The 11,719-nt window shown below is 36.9% G+C and overlaps 1 long non-coding RNA gene across 1 annotated transcript in view; it reads left to right on the plus strand.

Moving 5' to 3' along the window:
* Positions 1-7,149, plus strand: part of LOC122140008 — a 124,748-nt gene extending 117,599 nt beyond the window's left edge. Inside the window, exon 7 of the long non-coding RNA XR_006156737.1 lies at positions 6,564-7,149. This is a non-coding gene — a long non-coding RNA (uncharacterized LOC122140008). The remainder of the gene's footprint in view (positions 1-6,563) is intronic.
* Positions 7,150-11,719: the final 4,570 nt, after the last annotated feature.

The following is an 11,719-nucleotide window of genomic DNA, read 5'->3' on the forward strand; positions in this document are numbered from 1 at the left end:
ATTAACCCTCTATTAGAATGATGGACGACAGATATGGGTGATGTTTCCTTGGTAAGAGCTAATGGATGACCATCATAAATTCACTGCACATTTTATTGTGTTGCCAGGGAAATTGTGCCTGCAGGCAATGTTGTTTACTTTTATGTAGAAAAAAAATCCCGCCTGTCTTCAAAAGGGAGAGAGGAAAGGGAGGGAATAATGGGCCGTCGGCCAGTGCCTTGTTATGCACCTTTAGCCACATTTGGAGTGAACGTTCCTACACTCTTCCTCATCCTCTTCTACCTCCACCATGATGTCACCACCAGATTAGCGATAGGCATTCATTCAAACATGCATACTCTCTCTTTCCTTTTTTTTCTGTTTTCACTTTTAGAATAGTTCACCCATAAATGAAAATTCTGTCTTGTTGTACTTGACCCCTGTATATAAATAACCGTTTCGAACCTGTATGACTTTCTCCATAAAACAACAACGACATAATAGCTGTTTCTGTATAATGAGAGTGAACTGGGTGCTGTCAAGCTTCAAAATGACCAAAAAAAGCTTTACAGTACCAAAAAAGTGTTTTTTAAAACTCATGGGAACTATTCCAAGTCTTGTAAAGCCATACAATAACTTTATGTGAGAAACAGACTAAAATTTAAGCCGGTCTAATTCATGAGAATCAGCCATGTCAGATAAACAGAAAAAATGTGTGGAAAAACCATTTTTACTGAGAAATTGCTACAATAACAATTAAAGGGCAAGTGACACATTTAAACATTATTAATTAAACATTAAATTTCGAAGTAGAAAAACTATAGAAAAAAAAATTTAGTGTAAAATATACTGTATTAATCTTTTTTTTATTTCTGTTTTATTTACAACTTTACATCTGTTGGTGCCACAAAAAAAAAGAAAGAGAAAATTGCCTTTAAAGTTGTCCAAATTAAGTTCTTAGCAGTACTTATTACTAATCAAAAATTAAGTTTTGATATATTTACAGTGGGAAATTTACAAAATATCTTCATGGAACTTAATATCCTAATGATTTTTGGCATAAAAGAAAAAACAATATTTTTGACCCATACAATGTATTTTTTTGGCTATTGCTACAAATATACCTGTGCTACTTATTACTGGTTTTGTGGTCCAGGGTCACATATGGAAAAGAAGCCTTTTGTGTTACACAGAAGATAGACAGATGAGTAAATGATATTCATTTTTGGGTGAACTATCCCTTTAAGACCATCTTTGTCTTTTCCTGAGTGTGTTCTGTGAAGGACCACTTGCTTAACTTTCCCTAATGAGCACTGAGTTTTGTCAGGAAGCCTCTGTGTAGTCTGTGATAGGCAGTCTGTGTATTTCTCTAAGAAAGAGAATGGGAGAAAGCGAGTGAGCACAGAGGTGAAGCAGATGGTTGGGTGCAGCTGTTCGACAACAGACAGACTGGTGAAGCACCTCTGGATGCAGCCGAGCATCAGTGCCACATCTGGGCTTTAGTCACACCACAGTCTTTAATGGAGAACTGAGACTCACATACCCATTTATATCTAAAGCTCCCTGTGGAGCAGAGAGGAACACAGCAGGAGACAACAACATTGTGACTAGCGTGCTTCAAAGAATTATTATCCATTTTTTACTGTGAGATTTATTTACTTGAACACAGAGGTCAGATACAAGATGGTTTTGGGTTCGAATCCCAGGATGACATCCTGTCTCTCTCCTTTTCACCCCCATGGGGCTGCAAATAGGTTGGCTTAAATGGTGAAGGCAGAAGCCATGCACACTGCCCTCTAAGAGGGCGTCTGCTAAACATATAGATGATAATTACTAGCACATCTGTCTGGTGCCATGTGTTGCAATAGGTCTCGGCTCACTGCTTGGTCCTCAGAGAGTCGTCACCATGCGTTCCTAATTTCTCAATTTGTCCACGGCTTTCTGCTCTGTTTTACTCCAGTCAACCTTGCTCTTTCAGTGGATGTCTTTACTCTTTCATTTTTGTTGTAATCTCAGCCAGGAGTTTTGAGACAGAAGGGGGCTACAAAAAAGTTTTATAGGGGTTCGGAAAAAAAAAAAAAACTATCTTGCTGAACCCAAATTTTTGAATGGTATGCAGTGCCTTTATATTTGATAAGGGGGTCCCTCAGAAGGGAATCATTATATTTGGAGGTCCTTGGAATTTGAAAGCCCCTGATCTAGGTGCCTGTGCTTCTCTTAGCCTTGATGTTTTTTTATTTATTACACAGATCATGTATAAATGAAGTCAGGTGATCTATGAAAATCAGTTTGAGTTGTTTATCTGCTAACTTAACGCACTCCTACCAGTTATTTTATATTTCCGGTATACAATTTACATACACAGTCCTCTATTGAATTAGTGATATGTTTTGTTTAAAGCTAAGGCTGTTGTCTCCAGGTGTTTGGAATTGTGTGTTTGTCAGCTTGGTTCTGTGTCCATTAGTGGTTGTGGTGGTCTCAGAGGGACCAGGGGCCTCTGGGCCTCTCTCCATCTGGGGAACTGTTTCTTGGGAAAAACACTAGTCTAGCAAGGTGCCACTTTAGGCATGTTTATATACTCTGGCAAACTTACGCTGGTGAGAGAGTTCAGGTGTGCCCAAGAGAGAGCTGGATCGAGAGAGCAGTAGTGGAATCTCAACATCCTGTATTTACTTGCCCTGTAGCATTCACACGCAGCACATGCACAGAACTGTGCCTGTAGTTATCATGAGTATTTCATTTGGACTAATTATCGGGTCCAATTAGAGGCTGATATGCTGTGGTGAAATGTTATCTTTCTGTCAAAAGAGACTCTGGAGGGGTTGAAGCTTCCCGTGGTTAACAGTCAATGTAGAAATACATCATTAATGGCATAGAAAGCAGCTGATAGATATTTTCTGGCAGCCTCAGATTTATTGGAATACCTATATAGCATTTTTCTTAAGTAGGTTTCTTAGTCAGAAACGGCTTGATTGAAAAAATAGCTATACTGAACCTAAATAGTTTGAATTCATTCTGCCCATTCAAACGGAGCACCCTGCTATAATAATCTGACCCACCGCCACAACACCAATACAGCGTCTATACTGTGAAAACAAACCAGTGTTCATCTATTACAAACCAGTGGTTCGAAAACATTCAACATAAGCAAACAATATAGTCCGATTCCTAATCAAATGGCTCTTATGAGGCATTTCTTTGTAGTGATATACATACAGAGCAAGCAGTGTAGTCAGATTCATGACCAAATGACTCTTTTGAACAAGTTGTTGTTAGGAAACATAAATTGCAGTCAATGTAGTTTAATTCCCAGATGACTGACTCTAATGAGTTGTTTCTTCTGTAGAACAGAGGATAGTGAATGGCTTTGAAAACTATATTTCAATAATATTGATATTATAGTAGTGCTGTCAAACGATTAATCATGATTAATCGCATCCAAAATAAAAGTTTATGTTTACATAATATATGTGTGTGTACTGTGTATATCTGTTAAATACACAAATATATAAATAAATAAATACACACTCATACAGTATATATTTTGAAAATGTTTACATGTATATATTTATTTAATTTATATTATATTATATATACACATATATTTAATATATAAATTTAACATATTTTTCTTAAATATATGCATGCATATGTGTGTATTTATATATACATAATAAATATACACAGTACACACACATATGTAAACAAAATTTTTTATTTTGGATGTGATCAATCACGATTAATCGTTTGACAGCACAATTGTAGTCTATTAATGTAATACTCATTAATAACTAAATATTTGCAGGTTGCTTTATGCAAATTAATTAATTATTTTGTTAAATAATCTACATAAATGAATATATTTCTGATGCTTAAGCAATTAAACTTGTCAGCATTCTTATAAAAAGCAAATTTATAAAAAGTCAAATGGAAAAAGTTTAAACGTAGTCTACTGTCTATAAAGCAGTTCTTCAAATAAATGTTGAATTCATGTTGTATTACTGTATTTACATTACGACTGAATTCAGTCCAGAGTCTTTAGTAATAAGCGTACTTCATCTAAAAAATGCTGCTCCCGCCAGCGCACTCGCCTGCCGCTGTCAAACATTGCTCAGCGTGAGCGGTGTTTAATGCCCAGTAATTCTAATATTAATCATCTTACTATTAATTAAACCGGTTAAGTGCTAGTTGCGTTTTATTAGTAGTGCCATTTGGACATTGAAGTGACACTCCTAATGGGGCTGCACTTTAAAAAAAAAAAAAAAAGAGGCATAATTGGGTTTGGCAATTCCATTTACTCAGACGGCCACTAGCCCATCCCTCCTCCATCTATAATTCATCTAATTACTGATATTGTGGTGCAAGTCACTCTCAATTTAGGAGACAAACATGATTATTTAATATTAATAATGTCCAAAACATATGCATTTTCTCTCTTCCAGCATTCTCCCTTTCAATTTTTAATGATCTCTTAACACAACGGGTGAGAGCAATTCCAAATAGAACAACAAAAGAGGCCTCTTGTACGTGACCTTTCCGGCCTGTATTAGCAACACGTCAACTAACAATCAAGACAAAAGCCCAGCACAAGCAGATGGCATTGCCTGTGTTATTAATGAACGTTCAAAGTTAAAAGCATGCTAGCCTTTAGCGAAAAGTGGGTGGAATTGCAGGGTCTGGATGTTCCGTGGAATTCACCCCGCCGCTCATAATGAGCTCAGTGCTAGTCTTGGATGATGAAGAGTTAAAGTAGAGGAGATGCTGCGATGCCGTAGATTATGTGGGGCAGTAAAACACAGACAAACTCCCTCGAACATGCGGGAGGTAAATGAAGTCCCAAGGGCGTTATATTCTCCAGCTCCAACTGATACATTTGTTTCATTCTCGTCCAACAGACAGCCCGTGCTGGCCCTCACATGTGTGGGGAGTGTGTGAGAGAGATAAAGGAAGGGGGAAGAAAAGAAATGAGAGCGAGGTATGCAAGTATTATTATGAGTATGTGCTGCGGGGTGGATGTCATTGTTTTTCTAAAGGATACATTTCAGTGGCTGTTTTAAACCCTCATGGATTAACATTATATGAAGACACTGCACAAGGCATTACATACTGTATATTGGCTATATGTGCAGTGAGTAATACAATAACTATAAATTAGCAAAAGCCACTGAGCATTATGAGGGGCTTCTGAATGGAAGAATGATCTCGCTCTGCTTGCTTTCTTTCCATCATACAGTATGTTGTGCCCACGTGCTTTTTCTGCTTACTCATGAATCCGGTTCAAACACAGATAAAGCAAACTGAGTAGAAAGCAGCCACATGACTCAGTAAACACAGAATAATTGCTAAGCTTAAGTGTGACTGTACTATAAATACATTTTTTACATTGTATAGACAAAATGCAAAAATAACCAAGTAAGCTTTTTAGGTCAGATTTTAGTATTGGGACCAATTCTCACAATTGTTTGCTGTTTATAAAGCACATATTCTGCATGACTATATTCTGCATCCCTAATCCCAATACCTGAACTTAACAACTACCTTACTAACTACTAATAAGCAGCAAGTTAGGACTTTATTGAGGCAAAAGTTGTAGTTAATAGTTGGTTAATGGTGAGGTATTGGAAAAGTAATTAATACTTTTATTCAGCAGAGTGCATTAAATTAAGCAAAAGTTTCTGTTTCAAACTAATGCTGTTCTTTTGAATTTTCTACTCATCAAAGAATCCTGGAAAACAATGTATCGTGGTTACCACAAAAATATAACAAAGCACATCTGTTTTCAGCTGTGAAACTGTTATGAAAAAAGAATCTTGAGCATCAAATTATCATATTAGAATGATTTCTGAACACTGGATGGCTCCTGAAAATTCACCATTGCCATCACAGAAATAAATGACATTTTAAAATATTTTAAAATAGCAAACCATTTACATTTTAATAATATTTCACAATATAACAGTTTTTACCTTTATTTTAATCAAATAAATGCAGCCTAAATGAACATGAGAGGCTTTTTTCAAAAAGATTTGTACTGAAAGTCTTCATTCATTTTAATGTCATAACAATCTATAATACCATAATTATTATATCATTAGTTGTCTTTTACTTAGAAATTCTAAATATTTTTATATTATATTTTTGGGATGATTTTGCCTACCAGTGCATGTGTGTGCATTAACTGTAGATTTAAAGTAATGATGTTAAGTCAATGTTAAGTAAACATCTTTGCCATAGATCATTTTGAATTATAATTTAATTTTTTGTGATTCTGAATCAGAATGCATAAGTGGGTTGTCATTGCGAATATTTTGGCTAAACATCCCCCCTTATCAAATTGCATAAGTGGGATCATGCTAAAGTATATCTTAATTCAAGACAAGCACTTTTTTTTCATGGCTGCTTTCTGTTTAGCTCCATCTAAGACAGCACATGACTGATTTTGCTTGTGTAGTATGTGTGATGGATGTTCCTCACTCAGGCCTGTGTGCTGTGGTTTAAGGAGGTAGTGAAAGAATCCACTGGGCTGTTTGGTTCAGTAGCTCATAAGACCCTTACACTTCACTCTTTTCTTTTCTCATGCCAAGGCTGGCTCGGTGCTCCCAGCAGAATATTTTAAGCTGGTATGGTGTGGTTCAACAGGTGCAGAGCTCTCTCGCCTGATCCGTGGCTGCAGGGCAGAGACAAAACATGTAGTACCTAAAATTAGTCTCTCCGGGAAGATGAGTTAAGGCTCTCCTCTTCATACCTTTACCTGGTAGGTGGATCCGTACTGGTTTCAAGTCTATGGGAGCTGTCATTGCAAATACACATGTCATTGAGGCAAGACGTTAATTGCCTTCACGGGGTGGTGCGACGCATGCTCAGGTGTGTGTAGTCTGGCCGCAGCTGCGCAAATGAGATTTGGATATTCGCCGACAGTGTCTCCTTGCTAGAGATAATTGACCTGCGGGGTCTGCCTCTGAGCTGCCTCCCCCCTCTCCTCTACAGTCCTTGACAGTCTGGGACCCTCTGATTGGTCGGTAGTCAGCATTAAATGGCAGCCCTCTGACCCACGCCCCCCGTTCCCCCACCCTTTCTCTTCCTCAGCTCCTTCACAAGGACATACAGGAGCTGAGGTGGCCAAACCAGCGGCGTTCTTTTGCTCTTCTGCATGGCCCCTCACACCTTTAACACACACACACACACACACTCACACACATATGCTTGTACACCTACTGCTTAGTCATTTGTTTCTGTTGTCACCCATCCAGGTCTTAATTAGCTGAGAACATCTTGTTTGGACCCGTGTCTGTGTACCAGCTACAACATTTACCGCTGTTCACAATTTGTTGTTGATGTTTAATTAATGAAATTTAGCTCATTTTAGACACTTCCTGTATGAACGTGGGATTTTTGTGCAACTTTACCTCACAGAATTTTCTAAATAAAAGATTTCCCAAACATTCTGGCAGTCTTCATTGGTTGGACAAGCAAGTAGTCCCGCCCCAACTCACACTATTGGTTTAGCTACTCAATACATACAAAACCTTGAAAAACAAAAACATATTTGGACTTTTCATCAACTATGGGCACTCTTGGACCTTTTAGAGACACTTTTTTCATTCTCTCTTTATTTTGTAATGTCTAACAATATTAATCTCTCTCCCCCCTTTTTTGTGGTAACGCTTTAGAATAGGGAACATAAATTTACTATTAACTGAACGTTTTCCCTGAATGAACTCCTAATTTGCTGCTTATTAATAGTTACAAAGGTAGTTGTTAAGTTTAGGTATGGGGAAGGATTAAGAGATCTAAAATATGATCATGTAGAATATGTGCTTAATAAGTGCTTATAAACAGCCAATATTCTAGTAATATGCATGCTAATAAGCTACTAATTAATAGCATAAATTGGTCCTTAAAATAAAGTGTTACCTTTTTTGTTTTTAGAAGGTAATAAAAATTCCCACACAGTGTCTTTTACATGATGTATTGTGTTTTATACCACTCTGTCATGGAAATGACGATAATGGAAATTACATTTTGGAATTAAAAATATATATATATTTTTAATAATATTAATTAAATAATAGTTTCTCCAATATTTTGCAAAATGTATTATTTACAGATTTACAGCTTGACAGGAAATTATAATAATATCTCATATTTCATTTCAAGCTCTTCGGTGACACTTTTGTCTCTTTTGAAAATATTTGAAAAATTAGGGACACAATTGTTTGGTCTGGTGGAAATCAATTATTATTATTATTATTTAGATTAATCATGCATTAATCATACATTCAATATTGAAATGATTTGTGCTATATTTCAAATTTGTTATTAATTCACATTTTTATGATGGATTTTGTAGGTATGAGACAAGGGTAAAATAATTAAATCTTGAAGGGCAAGATGCAATAGTTTTAATGTTATTATGTGTGAACAAAACAAGCTGAAAGAATCTGTTATTTTTAATACAAAATTAAACCCCTGGGACATGAAAACTGCCTAAAGTTGAATGAACACCTAATTTTAGCTTAATTTTGCTTTGGTATCGACAAAAACATTTCTGTCTCTTTTCATACTGATATCTTTTATTTTTCATATTTTTCAATGTCCTAAAAGTGTTTTTGTTAAATTAACAAAAATTAAATCCTATTCTTGTATCAGGATTATTTTGACCTAGAAGGGACTCTGAGGATGCCACAACACCGCTGAATACCTCTCGGTATTGTGGTAGGTGGAACCCTGGAGAAAAGCACAACAGTAGGAGGTTAGAGTCGTGCAGTTAAGTCTGCATCCTTAAAGTACAAATTGATTACATATATGTATATGCCCGTTGGGCTCTCCAAGCACAGCATTCATGTGTGCTGTTTGTGTGGGTGTGGTGTAACCAGATCAGTCTCTGTCGTAGAGCCCCTCTGCTTTGCGGAGAGCTGCGCTTGTAGAGGAGGGGGAGCGCTTAGTATGTTTCATGGTTAATTCTGTGTCAGTTAGTTGACTGCTACCTTCCCTCCAGCTAAAAGTGCACAGTGAAACACAAGCCCAAAGAAATCCTCTGGCTTTGACAGCCGAGCTGTTCAATCATTTATCTGTAGGCCCGGGGCCATGAATCAGTGTCAACAAACATTCCATTGAAATCATATCAAGCCTGCTCTGTTCTGCTGTTTCTTTCTTTCACACTCTCGCGCTCCTTTCTTTCCCTCTCCTGCTGTCTCCCTATCCCTTTTTCCTCTTTTCATCCCCACAAGGCCCCCGTGTGATGGAACTATGTTTTCTTTTGTTCGACATGGCCCGACTCATTACCAGCTCCACTGAGAGCTTATATGTGTTGATTTTTTCATCTCTTTTGGGTCTTGGTAGAATTTTGACCTGTTGACAAGCATATGATATCATATATCAGATGTTTGATACTGTTATTGTACAACTGTAACACTCTTTGTAGAAATACCTTTGATACTGAGGAAACAGCCTTTAGTTAATTTTTTTTTTCTATAAGCTTAATCAATGACTGAGGCAGAACATACTAAAAAAGCATTTATAACCACCAATCTATGCTGACATAGTTATATATTTATAGTTACATAGTTATTACATAGTTATAATCTACCTAAATATTTTTATTTAAGAAAGAATTAATGAACAGTGTTTTTTTATTACATCAATATAAATGTTTGGGTATGTAATACTTTTTAGTGTTTTTAAAAAGAGGTATTTTATGCTAAAATACAGTAATATTGTGAAATTATGTTACAGTTTCAAGGTATTTTTTTTATATTTTAATATATTTTAAAATGTGATTTATTCGTGAATTTTCAGCGGCCATTACTCCAGTTTTCAGTGTCAAATGATCTTTCAAAAGTAGGATTCTTCAGAGTAGAATTAGAATTTAGAATTAAGAAGTAGATTTTAACAATGCAAAAGTCTTGAATGAATGCTGACCCCAAACTTTTGAGCAGTAGTGTCTCTAAATGTTTGAACATTTGGGTTAATTTTCAACTAAAATGCAATTTTCTATGCAATTTTAGTCATAGGAAGACTGAGTATTATGAATTCAACATAGTGAAATATAGGACAATTTTGTCAAACAATTGCTTTAAAAAAAATGCAAAAATGAACACTTTCTACATTCCACTATTCTTCTCTTCTTTGTTGATTTCTACGAGCTTTGTCTGGAGGGCCTTTATGCTGATTTGAAGGGTTTTAAGCAGGTGAAGTGGACAGAGGGCAATGTGCTTTTTTTTGGCAATTCCTGCGCTTGGGGCAACGAACGCTGAAGCCGAATCAGAGGATTCCACTCTTCCTGTAAGCCTCCCTCACTGTATGTATCCTCAGAACCACCGTGGACTCCAGAGACTGCCAGACCACAGGAGTGTGGAAGTGAGGGGAAAAAATAAACGAATACAGCAAGCTTAATTATTAAAAACACCCTAAACTGATCCCTCCCATTTTTCTCTTGAAGAGTGGAGCGTATCCTCCCCGGACCTTTGGTTCAGGGCTCAGCTCTCTTTTGCTCTGTTTATGTTTACATCCCCTCAGGCGGTGAAGGCAATTCGGTGCCTCGTGGATCCAACATATCAATTTGTCTCTGCACGGTTGGGCCTACCTCTGCTGGGATTGCTACGCAGCTCAGAGCCAATAACTTTGATCATGCAAAGTCAGATTGTTGATGGGCAGCGTCTCCTACAAAGCTCGATTCTCAGTCCTTGCTGCTCTCGTAGTGAAGGTATCAAAAAAACTTGGCTTCACAAAACGAGAGATGAAACAGATACTAAGTGCATTGGGCTTTTAGTTCTTTTAGTTCCTCTGAAGAAGGAGCGTAAAGTGCTTGCAAGATTGAGGGATGCTTGAATCCAAAGGCCTAGTTCTTACTTTCCCTCCCTGTTTCCTTTTCCCTCAGTCTTTTTCTCAGTTTCCCATCCCACCCACTCAGTCTTTTAGCGTCTGTGATATGGCCCCCAATGCTCTGTACAAATGAAATCTATTGTCCAGTAGCTTTCAGGTAAAGGTGACGCTTCAAAGGGATGTCTGAATTATTGTCCTCCTCCTCCTGCATTGAGCTGCCTCTCTCAGACAGTCACTCGTACTGCTTTTCCCGCTTGCCATAGAGCGGCACTTTCCACTTATCTTGATGCTCTGAGAAAAGAACAACATGTCCTGAAGGCTTCATAAAGACAGGGCCTTCTAAGAATATCTGTTAACTGACAGTTCTGTAAACTGCTGCAGGGCATATTAATATTAGTGGCATATTCTGCATTTCAGATTTTTTTTTTTTTTTATCTCATTTGCTGGTTTAGTCTAGTACAGGTTATTTTTATATTTTCTATAAGATCTCCAAAAACCAGTATCTAGAACTGAGTAATTATTGTATTATTTCTGCTTTTTGACCCAGTAAATTAAATAAAAACTTAGAATGCAGCGATAAAAAATGCAGTGTGCATTTTGAAAGTCAATCAATCAATCAACCACTATTATTATTTTTGTATGTTATTGTTCATCTTGTAAACTACTTGTATGAATCTTGCATTTGAGTCCTTCAAAGAAACCTGTGTACACATAATACACAGACTATTAAACAATGATTTTTGGAAGGTTTGATGTGGGTCATGAATTAACAGAGAGCTCTGTGCCTGTGCCAATTGGCAAAGAACCCCTAAAAAGTTTCTGACCCAAACTGGAATAATGCCCAGCAGAAAATCAAAGCCCACCTCTAGATCATGCATTTAAAGTTTATTTTTAATATTTCAGTATTTCAATTAAT

This window comes from Cyprinus carpio, chromosome B16 (genome assembly GCF_018340385.1).
Source record: "Cyprinus carpio isolate SPL01 chromosome B16, ASM1834038v1, whole genome shotgun sequence".
Classification (NCBI taxonomy): domain Eukaryota; kingdom Metazoa; phylum Chordata; class Actinopteri; order Cypriniformes; family Cyprinidae; genus Cyprinus; species Cyprinus carpio.